This window comes from Monodelphis domestica, chromosome 4 (genome assembly GCF_027887165.1).
Source record: "Monodelphis domestica isolate mMonDom1 chromosome 4, mMonDom1.pri, whole genome shotgun sequence".
In the NCBI taxonomy this organism is placed as follows: Eukaryota; Metazoa; Chordata; class Mammalia; order Didelphimorphia; family Didelphidae; genus Monodelphis; species Monodelphis domestica.
In genome coordinates this window covers 196,036,235-196,061,021 of record NC_077230.1, presented here as the reverse complement: position 1 = coordinate 196,061,021, position 24,787 = coordinate 196,036,235, and the positions used below count along the sequence as shown (strand labels likewise).

Genomic DNA, 24,787 nt, shown 5'->3' with positions numbered 1-24,787 from the left:
ATTCAGTATTCTATAATTTGCATATAATATTTTTGAGGGACTACAGAGAAAGGAATTATGTAAAAACTATGCCTACATAAACTTAAGTATAAAATTTTTACTTAGTAGAAAGTCATCATAGGTCAAAATTACAAGATCAAATACCAGGAAAGTCTGTACTAAGTACTAAGTTCTAGGAACAATGGATGACTCTGCCTTTTACATATATTGGATGTATAACTTTGGACTTAGTACCATTCTTTACAGAAAATGTACTACCACTTCCAGTCAAGATGGCGGCTTAGAAGCAGCAAAAGTTCAGACCTCTGAAAACCCTTCCTTACCAATCACAAACTGAATGCTCCTAGGAGACTGAAATTCAAACTCAACAACAGGACAGAGCCAGGGAACCCTCTTTCTGAACTCAAATCAAAAGGTACACCCCCCCAAAAGCCAGAATCCTAGAACACTTGGGTCTAAGGGGAAGGCAGGAAGAAGGTCCAAGGACCCCTCCCCCCCAACCCAGAGCGCTGAGCCTCCAGCAGCAGCAGGAACCTCAGGGCCAGCAAAGTTGCTGTTCTGAAGGGCACACCTTAAAAGCAACCTGGGCCAGTTTTGGAGCATCCAACACAGACAGCAGGGAAGCAGCCTGAGAGAGATGGGGGGAGCCTGTAGTCCCATGGCTGGTTCCTTCCATCTGAGTCTCACCAGAGGTTTTTGCCTTGTGGCACATCTAGACCAACCCAGCTGAACCTAATCCAATCAGGAGTACTCAGAGCTCAGGGAGGCCAGGACCCCTCCCCCTTAGAGTACAGGGCCTTCTGAAAGGACAGGAACCTCAGAGTGGGCAAAGGCACTGGGGTACCTTGTGGACAGTGCTGTGCCAGGCTCAGAGCGTGGAAGTAAGGCAGAAGAGAAGCAACTGGAGAGAACTGAGAGCAGTAACACCCGAAACGCCGGCAAGCAGGGGAGGGCAGACCCAGGGCTTCCCCGGGAAGACAGCTCAGCTGCGGAGAATGGACAAGTTGCCTGGGGCTAAAGCCTTGGATCATCAGACAGATACACTGAGAGCCAGTCCTCTTCACTCAGATTTCTGACTGGAAAGGGGAGAAAAAAACCATAAAGATGGCAAACAGTACAGAGGTGCAACAGCCTCCAAACAAGAAGAAAAGCAAGAAGAAGGGGGTGACTTTGGACACATTTTATGGAGCAAAAATACAAAATACAGAGGAGATAGAAGAGGAAACACAAACAAATGCAAGCTCTTGAAGAATTTAAATTGGAAATTATCAAAAAGATGGAAGACTTCTGTCAGGAAAAATGGGAAACAATGCAAAAGGAACTCAGCAATTTAAGGGACCAAAATATGCAAATGCAGAAACAGCTTGAAGCCTCAAAAAACAGGTCAGATCAAACTGAAAAGGAAAACCAGTCTTTAAAGATCAGAATCAGACAACTGGAAAATAATGATCTTGCAAAAGAGCATGAATTAATAAAGCAAAGTCAAAAGACTAAAGAATCAGAAGATAACATAAACTATCTCACTGACAAGGTGACAGACCTGGAAAACAGAGGAAGGAGAGACAATCTGAGAATCATTGGCCTACCAGAAAAGCCAGGAATAAACAGTAGTCTTGATATCATAATACATGTATCATCAAAGAAAACTGCCCAGAGATTCTAGAACAAGGGGACAAAATATGCATTGAAAGAGTTCACAGAATACCTTCTACACTAAATCCCCAAAAGACAACTCCCAGGAATATAATTGCCAAATTCCAAAGCTTCCAAGCAAAAGAAAAAATCTTACAAGAAGCCAGAAAAAGACAATTTAGATATAAAGGAATACCAATCAGTGTCACACAGGACCTAGCAATTTCCACTCTGAACGACCATAAGGCATGGAGCATGATATTCAGAAAAGCAAGAGAGCTGGGTCTTTAACCAAGAATCATCTATCCATCAAAACTGTCTATATACTTCCAGGGGAAAGTATGGGCATTCAACAAAATACAAGATTTCCAAGTATTTCTAAAGAAAAGGCCAGAGCTCTGTGGAAAGTTTGACATCCAAACACAAAGAGCAAGAGAAACTTGAAAAGGTAAATATGAAGAAAAGGGAAAAGGAGAAAAATTCTATCTTTTTCGTTTACACATCTCAGCAGCAAGAATTAGAAAGAGAAATCCCATTCAAAATCACCTTAGATGAAATAAAATACTTAGGAATCTATCTCCTGAGACAAACACAGGAACTATATGAACACAACTACAAAATACTCTCCACACAACTAAAACTAGACTTGAGCAATTGGGAAAACATTAACTGCTCATGGGTAGGACGAGCGAATATAATAAAAATGACCATCCTATCCAAACTTATTCATCTATTTAGTGCCATACCAATTGAACTTCCAAAATTTTTTTTTACTGATTTAGAAAAAAAACATAACAAAGTTCATTTGGAAGAACAAAATATCAAGGATATCCAGGGAAATAATGAAAAAAATACAAAGGAAGGGGGCCTTGCAGTCCCAGATCTCAAACTATATTATAAAGCAGCAGTCTTCAAAAAAATTTGGTACTGACTAAGAGACAGAAAGGAGGATCAGTGGAATAGATTTGGGGTAAGTGACCTCAGCAAGATAGTGTATGATAAACCCAAAGATCCCAGCTTTTGGGACAAAAATCCACTATTTGACAAAAACTGCTGGGAAAATTGGAAGACAGTGTGGGAGAAATTAGGTTTGGATCAACACCTCACACCCTACACCAATATAAATTCAGAGTGGGTGAATGACTTGAACATAAAGAAGGAAACTATATAAAGAAGGAAAATATAGGAAAATATATATTAGGCGAACACAGAATAGTATACATGTCAGACCTTTGGGAAGGGAAAGATTTTAAAACCAAGCAAAATTTAGAAAGAGTCACAAAATGTAAAATAAATAATTTTGACTAAATCAAATTAAAAAGTTTTTGTACAAACAAAAACAATGTAACTAAAATCAGAAGGGAAGCAACAAATTGGGGAACAATCTTCACAAAAACCTCTGACAAAGGTTTAATTACTCAAATTTAGAAAGAGCTAAATCAATTGTACAAAAAATCAAGCCATTCTCCAATTGATAAATGGGCAAGAGACATGAATAGGCAGTTTTCAGATGAAGAAATCAAAACTATTAATAAGCACATGAAAAAGTATTCTAATTCTCTTATAATCAGAGAGATGCAAATCAAAACAACTCTGAGGTATCACCTCACACCTAGCAGATTGGCTAACATGACAGCAAAGGAAAGTAATAAATGCTGGAGGGGATGTTGTAAAGTAGAGGACATTAATTCATTGCTAGTGGGGTTGTGAATTGATCTAGTCATTCTGGAGGGCAATTTGGAGCTATGCCCAAAGGGCGATAAAAGACTGTCTGCCCTTTAATCCAGCCATAACACTGCTCAGTTTGTACCCCAAAGAGATAATAAGGAAAAAGATTTGTACAAGAATATTCATAGCTGCACTCTTTGTGGTGGCCAAAAATTGGAAAATGAGGGGATGCCCTTCAATTGGAGAATGGCTGAACAAATTGTGGTATATGTTTGTGATGGAATACTATTGTGTTCAAAGGAATAATAAAGTGGAGGAATTCCATGGAGACTGGAACAACCTCCAGGAAGTGATGCAGAGTGAGAGGAGCAGAACCAGGAAAACATTGTACACAGAGACTGATACACTGTGGTACAATTGAGTGTAATGGACTTCTCCATTAGTGTCAATGCAATGTCCCAGAACAATCTGCAGGGATCTAGGAGAAATAAACACTGTCCACAAGCAGAGGACAAACTGTGGGAGAAAAAACACCAAGTAAAAGAAACTGCTTGACTACAGGGGTTGAGGGGATATGACTGAGGAGAGAATCTAAATGAACACCCTAATACAAATACCAACAATATGGAAATGGGTTCGAATGAAGAACACATGTGATACCCAGTGGAATCGCGCTTCAGCTATGGGAGAGGTGGGGGAAAGGGGGGGAGGAAAAGAAAATGATCTTTGTCTCTAATGAATAATGTTTGGAAATGACCAAATAAAATAATGTTCAAAAAAAAACTCATTAAAAAAAAGAAAAGGTACTACCTGCACTCATAAAAGGAGTTTCATCAATAGGAACTTTTCTAAATGCATAAAATTGTGGATTCAGGGCCTATCATTTCCAAAGGCACCACTTTTAATCACAAGCTGGATCATAAATAATGATTATGATGACTGTGATAAAAATAATAATATCATTTATATAGAACTACTATAGATGTCCTTTACAGATAAGGCTCTGAAGCTTTAAAATCTGGCATGAGTATTACCATAGTTATTCAGGACTTCACTAAGTGGGGCTTGAATTGGCTACCAATTGCGAATCTATTATGTTAGGTCTCTCTTTGCATGAAATTGTGAGCACATTTTAATGCACATACTTAGGAACACACAGATGCATATACATGCACACATACAAAATTAGGGTACCAAAATGACTGATGGAAGAGACCCAGAAAGAAGAAGAGGAGGATAGTTAGGTGGTATGAACATTTTTAGAATAGGAAGAAACACTTTGAATTTAACAAGTATTTTATAGTTATTTATTTAGTTCTATACCATCTTTAAATTCTAGGCAAAATACTTGCTTTTCAAATGAAGTCATTACCCACTTATCTGCTTGCAAATAGGAAAAAAAAAAGTATAGATACCCAGTGAGTTTTGGTTGTATCTGGGATGCATTTAGGTTTTGAATGAACTTTGGGAAGCTTGTCCAATTAGTATTCTGTGGAAATGTCACAGTATCACCAAATTTGGGAATTTTAAAACATCAAATTAATTTAATTCATTTTATAAATGAGGAACTTGAAACCCACAGGCAGAAAAACACATCTTAGGCATAAGTCCAGTCAGAATTTCTGGAAGAGATGAAACAAGAGTTTGGAAAAAATGAGAACCAAAAATGATTTTAAGAAATAGATGAGAATAGTAGAGGGGAAAATGGAGGAAGAAATGAATTATGTAAGAAAAATTTGGAAGGGAAATGAATATCTTGGAACAGAATTCAAATATTGGAGTAATTATAAGAAACAACTAAAACAAAAATCATATTCAATAAAAACCTCTTGAAGCAAAATAAAAAAAATTAGAAGCTAAATATTCTAAAGGATGAATGTGTCAAGGAAAAAATCAGATATAATCAATGTTTTTGTCAAAGATGGCAATGATGGGACAATATATCAAAATTTTGAGATGCAGCCAAAGCTATAATTAATTAGAGAAAAATTTATATCTCTAAACACTTTCAACAATAAAAGAAATAAAGAATAGATCAATAATTTTGGCCTGTAAATAAAAGAAACATTAGTAAGCTAACAAATTTAAAAATCTCTTATTATATATGGATCAAATCCTGAAAATCAAAACTAAAAGAAAAAAACAAACAAAAAGCAGAACATTGAATTAATAAAATGAAGTAATGATGATAAAGGCTTGTCCAATAAATCTAGAGGAAAGCAAGTATGTCCATTGTCATTCTTACAATTCAATAGTACTATAAATACTAACTATAACAATGATAAGAAAGCACAATGAAAGAAGAAAGTTTTATGTTTTGTATATAATATGATGGTTTACTTAGATAAAGTTAGTTAACTAAATAACAAAACAAAACAAAACAATGACACAACTTGAGTAAAGTTGTAGGATATGTAAATCCACAAACATTATTAGCAGGTCTATATATTGCCAATAATATCCATTAGGAAGAGAGATAAAGAGAAATTCTATTTAAAATTCCTATTGAAAAGATAAACTACTTAGGAGTTCAGCTGCCACAAAATACAAAAGAACTGATTGAATATAAGAACTGTTTGAATATTATTGCTAAAATCTTTTCCAAAATAAATGTGTCTAAATAATTGGAGAAATAATAATTGTTCATGACTCAGCCAAACTAACGTGATAAAAATGATGATATTCCTTAATTTATTAATTCAGTGCCATACAAGTTAAATTACCAAAAAATTACTTATTGCATTTTTTAAAAATTCAGAATTCAGATTGACAGATGAAAGATCAATGATAGTAAGAGATTTAATGGGTAAAATATGGGAAGGAAGGTAGCCTACCAGTGCTTTATTTCAAACTATACTACAAAGCTTTACTCATCAAACAAGTTAATATCTTCTAAAAAATATTATGTTCAGCAGAACAGATTAGGCATACAAAATGCAGAAGCAAATGGGCACAGTAGAAAAATATTCTATAAATGCAATGATCACAGCTACTGGGGCAAGAACTCATTTTTTTTGATAAAAACCAATAGGGAAACTGGAAATCAGTTTAGTAGAGAATAGGTATAGACCAACATCACACACAACATGCTCTAAATGGGTCCATGACAGATATAAAGGGTGACATCATTAAAAAAAAAATAGAAGCATAAGGAAGAAAATACCTGTCAGAGTTGTGAATAGGGGGAAAATTGCATTTTCAAAATATGTTAAAGCAGAAATAACTATATAAGGAACTGATTCAAATTTGTAAGAATAAGAGCCATTCCCCTATTTATAAATGATCAAATTATATGAATTGGCAGCTTTCAGAGAAAGAAATCAAAGCTATAAATAGCCCTTTAAAATGCTAAAAAATCACTAATCACAGAAATGCATGAGATCGGCAAAGTCGACAAAAATGAAAAGTGAAAAATTCTAAAAGACCTATTGGAAACAAGCATTGTTGATAGAGCTATAAATGTGTCCCACTATTCTAGAAAGCGATTTGGAAGCATCCCCCACCAAACTGTTAAAGCATGTGTGTCCTTTAACCTAATGATACCACTAAAAGATCTATGTCAGAAAGAGATCAAAGAAAGAGGAAAGGGATTAATGTCTAGAAAAAATATTTATAGAAACTCATTTCATGGTGGTAAAGAATTGGTAACTGAGGGAGTGTGCATTATCTTGGGAAGGGGGGAACCAATTATGGTCTATTTTTGTGATGGAATACCATTGTTTTATAAGATATGATGAAGGGAATGGTTTCAGAGAAACTGGGAAAGACTTAAATGATTGATGCAGAGTGAAGTGAGAGAATCAGGAGAACAATTTATATAATGACAACATTATCATAAAGATAAATGACTTTGAAAGAATTTGGAACTGATCAACACAATGCCTAAGCACAGTTCTAGAAAACTCAAGAAGAAACATGTTATCTACCTCTTGATAAAAAGGTGATGGTCTCAGAGTATAGACAGACATACTTTGGGGGATTTGGCCAAAGGGGAAATTTGTTTTGCTTGCCTATACATGTTTGTAATAAATGTTTTGTGGTTGTTGTTGTTGTTTTTTTTCTTGCTTTCCTAATGGAAGGTTGTGGATAACTTTATAAAACTTAAGGGATACAGTCAAAGCAGTACTTAAGGGAAAATTTATATCTCTACTTACATCAATAAAATAGAGAAAGAGCAGATCAACAAATTGGATATGCAACTTAAAAAGCTAAAAAAAGAACAAAGTTAAAATCTCTAATTAATTACCAAGTTGGAAATCCTGAAAATCAAAGGAGAGATTAATGAAATTGAAAGTAAGAAAACAATTAAACTAACAAATAAGACTAAGAACTGTTTTTATGGAAAAAAATAGATAAATTATTGTTTAATTAAATTTAAAAAAAGAACACAATCAAATCACCAGTATTAAAAATGAAATGGGTGGTTTCATTGCCAATAAAGAAGACATTAAACTAATAATTAATACTTATTTTCCCCAATTATATCCCAATAAATCTGACAATCTAAGCAAAATAAATAAACATTTACAAATATATCAATTACCCAGATTTTAAGAAAATGAAATAGAACCATTAAATAACCCTGTCTTAAAAGAGGAAATTTAACTAGCCATTGATAAACTCTGTAAGAAAAAATCTCCAGTGCCAAATGGATTCACAAGTGGATTCAACCAAAAATTTAAAGAACAATATATCCCAATATTATATAAACTATTTGGAAAAAATAGGCAAAGAAGGACTCCTTTAAAATTATTTTTACAATACAAATATGGTAGAAATATCTAAACTAGGAAGATTGAAAACAGAAAAAGGAAACTATAGACCAATTTTCTTAATAAATATTCATTAAAAAATTTTAAACAAGGGGGAATCTGGGTAGCTCAGTGAATTGAGGGCCAGGCCAAGAGACTGGAGGTCCTAGGTTCAAATCTAGCCTCAGACACTTCCCAGCTGTGTGACCCTGGTCACTTGACCCCCATTGCCTAGCCTTTACTGCTCTTCTGCCTTGGAGCCAATACACAGAAGGTAAGGGTTTTTAAAATTTTTTAAAAATAAAAAAATAATTTAATAAAATACTAGAAAGGAGATTACTGCACTATATCACAAGGATCATACAATATGACTACATGGGATTCATACCTAGAATGCAGAGGTGTTTCAATATTAGGCAAGATTTTGGCATAATTGATCATCTCAATAACAAAACCAACATAAATCATATCATTATCTCAATAGATCCAGAAAAAGTTTTTGAAAAAATATAACACTCAGTCCTTTTAAAAACATAGAGCATAAAAATAAATGGACCTTTCCTTAAAATAATAAATAATATTTAAATAAAATTATTGACAAGCATTATCTGTTAAAGGGATAATCTAGAAGTCTTCCCAAAAAGATCGGAGATGAAGCAAAAGTATCTATTATAAGCACAATTATTCATTATGATACTAGAAATGCTAGCTATTGCAGTAAGAAAAGAAAAATAAATTGATGGAATTAGAATAGGCAATGAGAAAACTAAGTTATCACTGCAGATGATATGATGGCATACTTAAAGAATCAACTTAAAGAACTAGGTGAAATAAGTAACAGTTTTAGCAAAGTTGCAAGATATAAAATAAATTTACATAAATCATCAGCATTTCTATGTTACCAACAAAGTCCAACAATAAAAGAGAGAAAGAGAAATTCAATTTAAAGTAATTATAGACAATATAAAATACTTAAGAGTCTACCTGGACAAACTCAAGAACTATATGAAAACAAGTTTAAAACACTTTTTACACAAATAAAGTCAGATCTAAGCAACTGGAAAAATATCAATTGCCAAATCAATATGATAAAAATGACAATTCTAACTTTAATTTGGCTATTCAGTGCCATACCGGCTAAACTGCCAAAATTATCTTATAAAGCTAGAAAAAAATAATAAAATTCATCTGGAAGTACAAAAAGTCAAGAGAATTAATAAGAAAAAAATGAAAAGGAAGGTAATCTAGTCATACCAGATCTCAAGCTGTATGATAAAGCAATAATCATGAAAAAAACAAACAACTGATCTGATGCTGGCTAACAAATAGAGTGGTGGATCAATAGAGTGGATTAGGTTCACAATACACTGTAGTAAATGGCCACCAATCTAGTGTGGTCCCAAATCTAAGGTTTTTTATTTTTATTTTAATCCCTTATTTTTGTCTTTGTTTTAGTAACAACTCTAAGCTATAAGAGCAAGGGCTAAGCAATTAGGGTTAATTGATTTAATCAAGGTCACATAGGAACTGTCTGAGTCCAGATTTGAGCCCAGGTCCTCACCAGCTTTGGCCCTGGTATTCTCTAGCTGCCTCAATCCAAGCTTTTGGACAAGAACTCCCCATTTGACAAAAACTCTTAGGAAAATTGGAAAACAGAAGCTAGATATAGACTAATAGCTTATACCATATACCAAGATAAGGCCAAAATGGATGCATGATTTATATAAGTACATAAAGGCTACTTCCACAAGTAAATTAGGGGAGCATAGAATAGTTATCAGATCTATGGATAATGGAAGAATTTATGGACAAATAAGAGAGAATTACAAAATATAAAATGGAAAATTTTGATTATATTAAATTTAAAAGATTTTGCACAAACAAAACCTATACAACCAACATTAGAAAAAAAGCACAAGTCTGTGGAAAAAATTTTACAAGTTTCTCAAACATATAGAGAAGTGAGTCAAATTTCTGAGAAGAAAAGTCATTTTCCAATTGATAAATGGTTCTAGAAAATAAGGTTTTCAAATGATGAAATCAAAGCTATCTATAATCATATGAAAAACCAGTTCTAAACCACTATTTATTCGAAAAATGAAAATTAAAACAACTCTGAGATACCACCTCACTCCAATAAGGTTGGCTAATATGACAGAAAAGGAAATTGGAATCAATATGGGAAAACTGGGACAATAATAAATAATTGGTGTGGGAGACAGCCAGCAACCCCCACAAGAAAGGAAAGCTAGAAGATTATCCCTTGGGGGAAAGGAACTAAAGCCAGGGGGGATGGTAGGAAATGAGTCAGACACCGAATCCTGAGGGAATCTAGTGGCACAGATCTAGCTCAGCCCCTCACTTCACAAGGACATGAGACAGTGAGGTGACTTTAAAACAACACCATGGGTATCAGGAATGAGTTCAGAGATCAGTGGAGGGAAAATCCACCAGTCCCTTAAAGCCTGTGCTTTAAGTACGGACCGGCTTCAGGAGAGGAGATTAAGAAAGAAACCACCGGTCCCTTAGAGCTGGTACTCTAAGCACGGACCATTTGAGGATAGGAGATTAAGAAGTAAAGGTCTTTCATAGAGAGAGAGAGAGAGAGAGAGAGAGAGAGAGAGAGAGAGAGAGAGAGAGAGAGAGAGAGAGAGAGAGAGGAAGTTAAAACTGAGCTTTGCCAAAGGCCAAGCTCCAGGAAAGACAGTCACAGGCAAAAGGTGATAAGGTAAGGGTTGGCTTTCTGTGGTCCCTCATATTTATTGGCATTGAGATGCAAATGTACATAATACATATTAATGAATACACAGTGGACTGCCATTGGTTTAGATGTAAATTTCGACAAGGTAGGGGCCTGGCGAGAACAAAGAAACCTGAGTTCTCACCTAAATCTTTAGGAATGTTGGTATCAAAGGTTAGTGCTTTTCTTGCCATGCGCAGGACTGAGTATGTGCTCTCTAAGACAATCGTTACAGATTAATTATTTCCCTTGTGCATACACAGGTGTGGACTGTTACAATTGGTGGAGTTATGAATTGATCCAAATATTCTGGATAGTAATTTGGAACTATGCTGAAAAGGCTATAAAAACTGTGCAAACCTTTTGAACAGGACTATTACTAGGTACATATCTCCAAAGAGTTCAAGGAAAAAGGAGAAAAGACTTATTTATACAAAAACATTCATAGCAACTCTTTGTGGTGGCAAAGAATTGGAAACTGAGGAGATAACCATCAATTGGAGAATGACTGAACAAGTTGTGTATGATTGTAATAGAACACTATTGTAGTATAATGATGAGCAGAATGATTTTAGGGAAAAAATGGAGACTTATATGAAATGATGCAGAGTAAAGTAAGCAGAACCAGGAGAACATTGTACATGGTAATAGCAATCTTGTATGATGATCAACTGATTGACTTAGTTATTCTCAGCAATATAATCTAAAAGAATTCCAAAGGACTTAAGATGAAAAATGTTGTTCTCTTCCAGAGAAAGAACTGATGAAGTTTGAAAGTAGATGGAAGCATACTATTTTTTAGTTTCTTTATTTTAGTTTTTTTTTTTTGGTCTATTTTCTTTTACAACATACTTAAATGGGAATATGTTTTGCATCTTCACACATCTGTATTCCATATAAAATTTCCATCTGAGGGATGGAGGAGGGGAAGAATATAGGGAGAATTTGGAGCTAAATTTTTAAAAAGATGAATATTAAAGTTGTTTTCTTTCACAAAATTAGTAAAAAATGAAATATTTAAAAAGTGAAATGTGGAGGTGTGTAATATTGGGGTAATAAAGGATGTTATTAAGGAGGATACTGTTTTATATACTTTGCTGGATGATCACAAAGTATTCAGTTTCCCTCAGGGCTCAGTGCACAAATTGGTCTGGAGATCTTTCTTATAAAAACTTATAACTTTTATTTATAAAACTTAAAGGTTTAAGGATATATAAAAGGGTTCCTTAACACTAAAGAATCTAGATCACTCCACCCAACCACATTTCGCTGCAAGCCAGTCATTGAATCTCAGGAATTCGCCTTAGCTATATGATGGCTCCTTAACTCTTGCTAGAACTCCCAAACTATCTATGCTAAGCTAACTAAATCCTTAATTATCTAGTCATTAAAGTAATCTCCAGAGTTATATTTATAGTGAGCAAAATGGCTGATCTCAATAAAGCTGGGTGTGACTCTAGGGGTTTCCCTCAGAGACAAAGGCTAACAGGGTCTTCTGGTCTTTCCTTCTTTCACAAAACAGCTCTCACAGCAGCAGACCTGCCAAGTTCTTCATCACGATATATTTCTACAGTGAGGAAAGTGAAAAACTCTCAAGAGGGATTAAGAGTTCTCTTTCTTTCCTATCACCAGCAGAGCTCTATCCAGAGAGTAAGAGCTGAGTTGGCCAGTCTCTTCAGGAGTCAGAGACCCAACAGCTCCAAGAACTCTGCTTGCCCTTCTTAAAAGTTCCAAATTCATGCACAGAACTCTTTCTTGCCTCAGCCACTCTGCGACAACCTTACAAAATTCCTTATCCCATCAAACCTAATAAATGTATTCCTAATTTCCTTCCTACAGGTGAGAGAGAATGCACATATGAAAAACAAAATAAAAAGAATTTCCCCCTGGTATGTGATTATGAAAGATCTCCTTCCATTCTCCCCTAGTCAATTATATTACCTTTTGAATATTATAAGCTATATATATCCATTTGTAACTTATTGTGGTATATAGAGTGAGGTCTTAATAAACACCTAATTTCTTCCAGTCTGTCTTCTTTAGCAATTTTTGTCAAATGGTGAATCCTTATCTCATCAGTAATTTGTATTTGGGGATTTGTTAATCAATATTCAATTACTTTGGATCTTACACCCAATCTATTACATTGATCAAGTTTTCTCATTTTTAACTAGTATTGAATTATTTTGATAATTCTTTTGTAGCAGATTTTAATATCTGATAGCATTAGGTCTCCTTCCTTCTCACTTTTTCTTTTCATTTAATCAATAAGCATTTAGTAAGTACTAAATATATATATCAGACACTGTGCTAAAGGGAAAAGGGGAGAGAAAAAGGAAGAATAGTCCCTAAAATCAAGGAGCTCAAATTCTAATGAAGGAGATATCATTATATATATGTACATATATATAAATTGATATAAACAATATAAATATGAAGTATTTTTACAAGAAGCTACTTTAACAGGTGAAGGCATTAGCAGCTGGGGAAACCAAGTAAAGGAAACCTGAAACCTGGAGGAGGTACTTTCTACTTGAGACCAATGAGAAAGGAATTTAGAGATTCTAAGAGTTGCAAGTTAGGATGGAGAGAATTCTATGAGATTCTGACCCTTTGTTTTTCAGATGAATTTTGTTAGAACTTTTTTTCTAGACTTATAAAATGATACATTAGTAGCTTGATAGATATGGCACAAAATCTATAAATCAATTAAGGTGTTATAATTTTAATTAGAAGGAGCCAAAAATGAGAAATGAATTTCTTTCCATTCATTTGTCTTCCATCATTTCTGAAAAAAAAAAAGAGCTTTGAAGTTTATATTCCTTTAACATTTTAGTTCTTAATTGTTTTCTGTTTTAATTTCTCAAGAGCAAAGGTCACATTTTATGCTTATTATATACATTCTTCCCAACCCAATACCTGACAATGGTGAGCACGGAGAAGGTAGCCTATAAGTATTGTTTTACAAGTTCACGCCTCCCTAGCTCTGCCCTTACCTCTCCAGACTTCTCTTCTTTGTATCAGAGGCTTTGTCACCCAGGAAGATATTTTCACTTCAACAGCCTTCTCTCCTTTGAAGATCCGTTCATCTTGATGACTCACTTGTCATGGCTCTTATGATTCACTGGAACTTAATTCATTAGTTCTTCCTGAGGAAATAACCAGATCAGCCATACTCACTTAACTTCACTCATCTCTAGACAGCATTTTTTGACTTTGGATTTCTTCACTATGCCTCAGCATCACTAGCTTGACCCATATTTTTAGTTCCCCTTTATATGTGTCTTCTCCAATTAGAACATAAGCTCCTTAAGGTCCAGCACTTTATTTTTTGCTTTTATTTGTATTTCCAGTGCTTATCATAGTACCTAGCACAGAATATGGCCTTAACAAATGTCCGTTTCCTAAATTTTAGCTAGCTTTTCTGTTCATTGTAAATTTAAAAGCAAATGAGAGAGCCATAGTTTAATGGTATGAAAAGGGGTTGAGATCCCCTTTCTTCATATAATTTGGTATACATATATATTCTTATTTATAGAGAGAGATGCATCTGTACACACATATGTATATATACACATATGCAAATGTTACATATGTATATGTAAAATATTTCAGTTAAATTTTAAACCTAATATTTTGGCTCAGTTGATTCATAAAATTAGTATGTGATACTTTTTGATTTACAATCTAATTCAAATGTCTTAATTCCTTATATTTTCCTTTCATTATTAGAAAATGTCTATTTTGAAAATTAAACTTTCAAAAAATATTCCAAGGTAAACAAGTAATATTTTTGTCCTCATATATCTAAATCAGTACAAACTAGTCCCACATTTATGTATTACTTTAAATACTACAACAGAATGACATGATTTTCCTATGTAGTAATAATTTTAGAATAATATTGTTCAGATATTTGCTCAGGCAGATTTTTAATGGAATGTGCAAAACAGTGGACAAAACTCATGTCTGACAAACACCTTTGTAAGGACTAAAATGCCATGTAATTAAACTATACTTAGTTAAGAAATTTCTGCCTGGTTCATTCTAGAAACTAGTTCTTTTGGAGGCTGATTCATTTGTAAATGGAAATGGACATATCAGGCAAAGCATCAAACCAGTAAGTCTTACTCAATTCAGAGAAACCAATAAAACAGACAGCTGATACTTTTAACTGAATAGTACTTAAATTTAACTGCCAATTCTATTAAAAAAATTTTTTAGAATACTGTTTTATCCATTAGATTGTTTTGACTCATTTCTCAATATAAAAACATTTTGTCAGTCTGAATGGATCATAAGAGCCATAGTTTGTCAATGGAAAATTGACAACCCCCTTCCTGCCAGAGCTTTTAGTTTAACTCTGCAAGTTGGCAAAACTAAACTCCACTGAAAACCCTCACATTCAATTAATATTAAGCAATTAATATCAAAGAGAAATTATGATATCTGTGAATTAAAAATTTTAATTAATGTTAATATGGGAAGTAGGACGTAGTAGACAGATTGCTACACTTAGAGTCAAAAGCATTGGCTACAAATTATAGATCATAGATTTAGAGTTGGAATGGACCTTAGAGATTATGTAATCTGACCTCCTTATTTTATTTTATTTTGTTTTAATTTAATTTTTCATTCCAAATTCTCTTTATCCTTCACCCCTGTTCCCACCCACTAAAAAATCAAGAAATATGATACCCATGATACATATAAAATCATACCAAACACATTTCTACATTAGCTATGTTCTGAAAAAAAGCAAGAAAAGGAAAAGAAAAAATGTGACAATTAATTTTTTCCAAGCATCCATAATTTGCTTATGCCACTTATACCTAAAATATGCGAACATTTTGAACATATCATAATATATGATGTGAGATGTTGGACTATGCCATCAGACTACTTTCCAGTTTTCTTGGAAGTTTTTGTCAAATAGTGAGTTCCTGTCCTGGGAACTTTGGGTTACCAAACATTTGGCTACAATGCTCATTTACTTGTGTATATTGTGTACCTTATCTATTCCATTGATCAATCATCCTACATCTTATCCAGTATCAAATTATTTTGATGAGTACTGTTTCATAATATAGTTTGAGATCTGGTACTGCTAGGCCACTTCCTTCATATTAAAAAAAAAACAACAAAAAACAGATTTCCTTGATAGTCTTGACCTCTTGTTCCTTCATATGAATTTTGTTATTTTTATTCTAGCTCTGTGAAGTAACTGTGGTAGTTTGTTAGTATGTCATTAATTATCGTCTCTTTATTATGTTAGCTCATCTTACCCACGATAAATTAGTATTTCTCCTATTATTTAAATCTGCCATTAATTTGTAGGAAGAACATTTTCTAATTGTGTTCATATAGCTCTTGTATATGTTTTAGCAAATGGATTCCCAATTATTTTATAATGTCTAGAGTTATTTGAAATGTAATTTCTCTTTCTATCTCTTCCTTCTGGATTTTGTTCGTAATATACAAAAATATTGATGACGTATGTGGTTCTATTTTATATTTTGCAACTTTGCTAAAATTGTTTACTATTTTACCTAGATTTTTAGTTAACTCTAGGGTGTTATGAGTATACAATCATGTCATCTGAAAAAAACTTTATAATTTAGTTTCTTTGTTGCCAATGCTTATTCCCTCAATTTCTATTTCTTATTTTAATGCTATGGCTAACATTTATAGTACAATATTGAATAATACTCGTGATAACGGACATCCTTGCTTCACCTTTGATTTTACTGGTAAGGCTTATAGTTAATCCCCATTTCAGATAATATTTGCTCTTGATTCTAGGTAGATAATATTTGCTATTTTAAGAAAAGATCCATCTATTACTATGCTTCCTAGTGTTTTTAATAATCCTCTCATTTTAGAAATGAGGAATTCAAGGTCCCAAGAGATAAACAATTTGCCCAAGGAAATACAGATAGCAAAATGGTAGAGGGTGGATTCAAAAATAGGTTCTGTGGATTCAAGTTCAAGTCTTTTTACTCATTGCCTCTCAGAAATGTACTCTCTATGTTATTGATATTACTTGAACCTCTCAGACAGAGCATTTATTTATACTGAACATTGTATGAAGTGCTAGAAATACAAATACAAATGTAAAATATAAGTCCTACTTTTTTTTTTAAACCCTTACCTTCTGTCTTGGAGTCAATATTGTGTATTGGCTCCAAGGCAGAAGAGTGGCAAAGGCTAGGCAATGGGGGTTAAGTGACTTGCCCAGGGTCACACAGCTAGGAAGTGTCTGAGGCCAGATTTGAACCTAGGACACCCCCCCCCCCCCCGTCTCTGGGCCTGACTCTCAATCCACTGAGCCACCCAGCTGCCCCATAATTCTTATTTTTAGTAGTTTAAAATCAATAAGGAAAGATAAATTTAAAAGGAGCTAGAAATTTTGTGGTGGAAAGGTATGTGAGAAAAGCAAAATTTAAAAAAAAGTCCTAAGAGTTAGTAAAGGAGACTGGAGGGAAGTAGACCTAATTTTCTTAGGAATTTCCTGATAAGGTAATTATTAGGCAGTAACTCACCAATTTGAGAATAAATGGGGATGATAATAGCACATACATCACAAATTAGTTTTGAAGAAATCAATGAAAAAATTAAAGCACTATATAAATAAAAACAAATTAAGCATATTTTTGGAGTTAAGATAACTGTAAAATTGTCTAGAGGAGAAATTATCTTAAGGGAGGTAGTCTGTCATGGTGGATAAAGTGTTAGCCTCGAAGGGAGAAAGAACATTTATTAGCTGTTTGATGACCTTAGTTAAGTCATTTACCCTTTCCAATTCTCAGTTTCCTTGGCTTTAAAATGAGGATAAGAATAGTATCAATTCACAGGCTTGTTGTATAGATAAAATCAGATTTTATATATAAAAGCATTATATAAATGCTTACCATGATTATTAAGCTTTTTAAGATAATGATGTAATATATGATTAAAGAAACAAGACACCCATTAATTGTTCAGTTTATGGTACAATTCCATTCATTATTCAAAAGTTACTTATCCAGCACCTAGTAATAAACCACAGTGCTAGGTACTGAAGAGAATACAAATAATGCAACACCACCCATAAATTCCAACAGCTTTAAACTTCCTAGAAAGAAGGTGATGGGGCATGTACACACACATAAAAAGTTAGTATGTGTGTCAATGTGTCACTTGAAGGACAAATGTATCAACAAATAAATGTGAGAAAGATAAAGACCTAGAAGGCTTTCCCCCCCCCCCAACTATTTAAAACAAACAAAAGCCATAAAAAATTTCAAAGAACTTAATTTAAGTAGGTCCTCAGAAAAACTTCAAGTTTATCATCTTCCTAATGAAAAAAAAACCCTTGATTTTCCTCTTTTGTCTCATGACAAATACACAATATACATAGATATGTAGATAAATGACAAATAAGAACTATGTGTGAAAAGCAATATACACACAGGGCCCACTTGTCATATATATCATACATATATTATAGATGTATATGTGTAAGACATATATACACACCTATATGTATGCCTGGTTCAAGGTGTAAACCTTGAAAAGGCCTTTGAGCATGTCCAGTTTATTTAGACAGATGTTCATCCATCCCCTACCTCAGGGGTATTGAAGCCTCCTCTGATTGGCTTCGAAACTGACAAGACCAAACCCATTCCTGCCTTTTCCTCCACCTTTTACATCATCTTCCTTTTCCACCCATCTTTCAGCTCGACCCTTTTCTGGGACAATATGGGGTGACAGAAAAAGGAAAATCCTTGCCTAACTCCCTGTCTTTTAGCTCCTCTCTGACTACAGGGCCTCATGGAATTTGTTTCTCTTCTCTGTTGTTTGTCCCCAGTTTCAGGTACAAGAAATGATCTCTGGAGGGCTGGGAGTTTGAGCCATGACCACCTTGGAGGCAAATATCACAGGAAGAGTGAAGCAGCCAGTCAGGCCTCCATGGAAGCCCTGAGAGGCCAGGTGTTGAGGATTCTCGTCTGATGTGAGTTTCAGAAACTGGGACTGTGCTTTATGGGAACCAAGCTAAATGATGAACGTTCTCTCCTTCCATTTCCCTGAGCCTGAGGTGGTACTACAGGGGAAGGGGATTTTTCCTTCCATATAGTGAGAGGAGTAAGTTGATATATTTCTGATTATACTTCCTGAAGTAAATATTTATTTATGAAAAGACATAGTATTTATATATGTGTATTCAGTTTCCATTTATATATACACATTGCTTATAATTGCTTATAAACTATTTTATTAATTTATATATACAAATATATTTTATTAATATTTCACATAAAATATTAATAAAATGTGCACCATAAGTAATTATACATAACACATTATATTCCAATATATTTATATATTATATTAATACATGACATAATATATAAGATATTTATAGAGAATATTAATAAAATATACATTATATTAATTATAGTATATATTAATTTACATTTAAAAATATACTATATAAGTAATATATTTATATATTAATTGATATAATATGCATTATAAGTAATTATGTATAATAATATATAACAATAACATGTTATAATACAATATAGTTATATATTATATGTAATAATATATGAGATAATGAGAAAAATAATTACTTATTATATATATACATATATATTACTTAAATGGGTGTGAATATAGGTCCCATTAAAGTAATATATCTATATAGAACCTGAAATTTCATCAATGTAGGATATTCCTGATGAGGAGTTTCCTCTCCTAGTACAAGTAAACATCTTGTCCATAATGTTTAGTCTTATTTTATTTATTTCTTAGTTTTTAAACCCTTATCTTAGAACTGATAGTCAGTATCAATTCTAATTCAGAAAAGTGGTACAGCCCGGGCAAATGTGGTTAAGCAACTTGCCCACAATCACACAACTAAAAAGTATCAGAAGCCAGATTTGAAACCAGTTCCTCCCAACTCCAGGACTGGCTTCCTATTCACTAAGCCACTTAACTGCCCTAATCTTTAGTTTTACAGAGTTGCCTAGGGACACTGAGAAGTTACATGACTTGCCTACTTATTAACAACAACCAATATTGTACCAGAGGTAATCACTGAAGCCCAGTGTTCGTAACTCCAAGGTCATCTTCAAATCCTTATGCCTTGTTGCCTCTCAGTAATTGATAAGTAATTCTATTTAAATATACACAACAATTGAAAATGTTTCTCTTTAATGTGCAAAACTAAACTAAATATTACAAATTATAATACAGGTAATCTAAATAAATGCAATACCCCCAACTCTTACCAAAGGTGTCATAAACTCTTCATTTTTAAGTTAAAGTAGATATTTTTATATGTGTATTTTGCTTTTAGGAAATGAATCATTCTTCACTTTACAAAAGAAGTTTTGCATAGCAATCCCCTTCTGAAATTTAAAATCTTTTAATTTTTTAAAAATTAAATGTCATCAAAGGTAATATTCATTTCATTAAACAATTATGTGCAAAGGGCACACACATCTGAATCAATTAGAAGTATTTTTAGGCAATGTATGAATAAATGTGTGATGCTAATTATTTATTCACCCAAATATTTATTAAGCTTCTAATATATGCAAGAAAAAGATAATGTGGGCTTATTCGGATGAAGTTTTCAATAAAGAAGAAATCCTCCAAGAAAGCCTGGGATTTTATATAGCAACATAAAGAGGGAAGAGTATTTAAAATACATAAAAGAACATAGAGTCAGCAAGTCAGGTTGGAGGAATATGAAGTAAATTAGCTTAGCTACAGTAGAAGGAAATGGTACTTTACAGTATTTACAAATTACAAATAACTTTCCCTACAATAACCCTTTAAGGCTGGCAGTTCAGCTTTTATCATCATCCGCATTTTAGGAATCAAGAAATTGAGATTCAGAAAGGAGAAATGACTTGCCTGCAAGCACTGCTAATAATCAAAGTAAGACAATACGTGATCCAAGTTTTAGGACTTGGATCCAAGTTCCCTTTGGAACCAGCATTCTTTTCAATATAATACAATGGCAAAAGTCTACAGGATGATGGGGGGGGGGGTGAGGAAGAAGAGAGAAAGAAGAAAGATAACCAATAGGCTGTCAGAGAATAATCCAATAATCCAGTTTTGCCTTTGTGAGGTAATGAGGCTGAAATGAATTGCACTTTAAAATTAAGAAGCAAAGCTTTTGTGACAGCTAAAAATGTTGCAGTCTCATAATAAACTCTTTATACATTTAAAATAGCCAATACTTCTTAAAAATTTTATTATACAAATACTTCTTTTTTCTACACTTCTCATTCCAAAGAACAATTTTCAAAGAGTTAGAGGTTTAGAGCTCAGAGACACCATACAGGACCTCCAGTCCTTTGTTTTATGGACAAGGTACTGAGACACAGAGGTGCTGTGACTTACCCAGAGTCATATAGCTAGTGCATGTGATGGGCTTTGACTGCCAGCCTCCCTGACCAAAATACTAACCCCCCCCGGGGGCAGCTGGGTAGCTCAGTGGATTGAGAGCCAGGCCTAAAGATGGGAGGTCCTAGGTTCAAATTTGGCCTCAGACACTTCCCTGCTGTGTGACCCAGGGCAAGTCACTTAACCCCCATTGCCTAGCCCTTACCACTCTTCTGCCTTGGAGCCAATACACAGTATTGATTCCAAGATGGAAGGTAAGGGTTTTTTAAAAAAAAATACTATCCCTCCCATTCAATAGGAGGCCATGCCGCTTCTCTTGATACTTGTTGAGTTGTAGCTGTAAGCAAGTGGAGCCAATACTATTTCCTCAAAGTCTGTGATAATAGCAGAATAAGAAGAATTTGGTTTCCCCCTCCTATTTATAAAGGCAAGGCATTGGAAATAATCTTATAATAGCTTACAACTTAGTGGTTTCTGGAACATTGACAGTTAAGCAATATTACAGCATTGCTAATTTATAGCATATGTTCTACTTGCTAAAATGATGAGTTGTTTTTATTATTTGGATAATCCTTAAATATAATTTCCTAATTTTATAGTCTTAGCTTGAAGAAAATTGGCTTGTATTTGACAAAAGGTATTAGCTAGAGAAAGAAACAAAGACATTTTCCTATCAGATATTTTTAGAGCTTGTGGCTTAATTGTTTGAAGTTTCTAAAAAAAGAAAAAGATAACTATATAAAAGGGTCAAATATAAAGTTAAAAACCAATATTAGAAATTTAATAGAAGAAATTCCAAAAAGAATAGAGATGGCTAAATGTGAATCTAGGTCTTATTCATATAAATATCCTCCATCTGCAAAAAGATTCTGGTAACAGACGTAAATTTAGCTTAGTCCAGGCTAAGTTGGAATTCAAGTGAGGACCATGAAATAGCAGACGAAACAAAATTCAACTTAATTAGTTTCACTTTTAAAAGTAAATTCCATGTTTGCACATTTCTCTGATCCCAATCATCATTTTATTATCTTCTAAAATCACCCCAAATCTCTGTTGCTTTATGCAACTTTATATAGTATTTACCAATATTAATATTAGCAATACACATTCTATTTCAGAATTACAGAACAGAAATTTCCTTAGGCAAAGAATCAAATATTATACAGTATTTGTTTTCCACAGAACCTAAAGTGAAAGGAAAAAGAATGAAAAAATTTCCTTTTGAGGAAAAACAATTTTCTTAATAAAAATTATCATATGTAAAACATGAAATTATTTAAAACATATAATGGAGATTATAAAATAGAACTTACCCACAAGCTTGTTCTAAAAGGAACATGAGAGCCTTCCAATAGTGTCCACTGAAAACATGATAACCTTAAATTATTCAATGTGTGTTTATAGAATATAGAAAGGCTTAAACTTTTCTATTAACTGTGTGCCACAGGCTTACAAGATAATAGAGTTTCAATTTGGCTATAACATAACTTTTTTCATTGTAGCTATAAACATGTGGAGCCAAGTACTATTTGCTTTCTCCACTTTTTTTTCAATTTGCATGATTTGCTTCTGAGAGTGAAAAAAAATAAGGACCCACCTTCCTGACTTTTTAGTAAACCTGAGAAATTCCCTGAACTAGCAATCCAATGGATTCAAAATTGTATTAAATAAGCAGCTAATTTAAATCATTGCTTTGAATTGGGTTCAGGAATGGGTGAATGAAGAAATGGGATGGACATTGTTAGCATCCAGGAAAAAAGTTAGAAAAATGTTCTGTGCTTTGAAATATGCAAGAATTAGTAACATTGTTATTTCTGAAAATATTTGCTACATGTTTAAGAAAAAAATTAAGAACCAAAGTAAATATTTAGGGGCTAGAAATCAGTTGCTGAAAGTACAAATCCAGCTCAAGTAAGGCTATTGAGTAATTTCAAGCATATCAAATTTAAGGTTGAAGACCATGTGTCAAGAAATAAGGATGTGTTGGTAGAGAATTCATAGTGCATTTTCATTTTAAGAGTTTATAAGAATATAGGTAAAAATACTCCTTTAGTCAAATGATGACTCTGAAAGAGTAGCAGCAAAAGTCTGACAATTTTATTGATTTGTTTCAAAGGAATTATTTTATTTGAAAATTATTCCTCCTTTTTATTGTGCTTGCTACTGAGCCTTTTACCCCATTTGACTTTTTAAATCCCCATAAATACCTTTATCAACTAGGATCTATCCTCCAAATGAGCATATCTGGGTAGACACCATGCATATTTTCATAATTTGCATTTAAAACCATTTATAAATGCATGATTCAAAAGAAAGAGGAGCCTCCTATTCCAGTAACAGTTATCACTGAACTGAATTATGATCAAACATTAAACAAGTTAGGCCTGATCAAATGATTTCATGACCTAAATAGTTTTGAACTCATTCCAGCAGAGTTATTTGTGAAAATCATACCTGATCATTTAACTGTTTTTTTTTTTCTTAGCACTTCCAGAAAAGAGGTGGACTCCAATGGTTGTTCCTGAGACTTTCTGTTTTCTTCCTAGTATATAGGACTTAGTTCAAGGATTTATAACATATTGATTTTCACTGTCACTATACTCAGGATATCACTATTATTAGAATGTTAAGCACTGGAGGATGAAAATTATGTCTTTGTATCCCCCAATCCTTAGTTAAATGTCTTGCACAATAAGTCCCTATTGAATTGATTTGATTGATAATATTTGCATTTAAAAATTCTATAACATCTTAAAGTGTTTTCCAAAAAATAGAGTTATTTTCCATTAAGAAGTATTCTTTAAATATATAAATAAATGTCTTAGTGTATAAGTTCCAAGAAAGAATAATTTGTGCACTAATTGTTTTTGCTTAACTCCTAATGGGGTTCTAGATTGATTACTAATAAGTATGTTTTAGAAAAGAATACATTCTCAACTCATTTTTTAAAATGACCAACTATTAGCTGTTTATCACCAGACTCCTGACATTCCGCAAAGGAGACTTTCAGTCAGGAATTCTTAGCCTGTGATTCATAAACTTGCTTTTAAAAATATTTGATTAACTATTTCAGTGTAGTTGGTTTCTTTTGTAATCTTATGCATTCTGAGAAAGGGTAATTTAGATTTTACCAGATGGTCATAGGAGTCCACAACACAAGTAAAGTTATGAACCCTTGCTTTTAATACATATTTACAATATTTTAATGCAATGAGCTAAGTAATATGCATTGATGGGAACTTACTGACATGAGAATACTGAGGTTTTTAAAAACTAGAAAAATTAAAACCTGCACCTATGAAAAGTGAGAAGAATGCAAAATAATAGAAACAAAGAAACTTATCTACACCTAGAATTGTGCAAAGTTTCCTTAGAAAAGAATAACTGGAAGAGGAAAATAATGTTTCAATTGTACATAGAGATTATTCTTCCTCCAAAAAATATATGCCAATATACATCCAATTTCTATAACTTCATAGTGCTACTTACTTAAGAGTATATTTAAAATATATACAGTATGAAAATTTTAACCTATATGTCAAGAGCATTGGTCTTTTATAAGAAGATCATATCAAATATCCCTCATTTCTTTACC

At 33.3% G+C, this 24,787-nt stretch overlaps 1 protein-coding gene across 5 annotated transcripts in view; it reads right to left on the bottom strand.

Annotated features, from left to right (window-relative positions):
• The window catches only part of ITPRID2 (ITPR interacting domain containing 2), a 128,887-nt gene that overhangs the window by 63,868 nt on the left and 40,232 nt on the right, over positions 1 to 24,787 (bottom strand). For 2 of the 5 annotated variants that reach the window (XM_056794097.1, XM_056794098.1), the window contains exon 2: positions 13,788 to 13,940. The exons of 2 other annotated variants lie outside the window; for them this stretch is intronic. The gene's annotated coding sequence lies outside the window, so the exon portion shown is untranslated. Of the gene's footprint in view, positions 1 to 13,787; positions 13,941 to 22,505; positions 22,554 to 22,789; positions 22,867 to 24,787 lie in introns of those variants that run through there. One more of the 5 variants, XM_007494466.3, reaches the window with a different exon arrangement.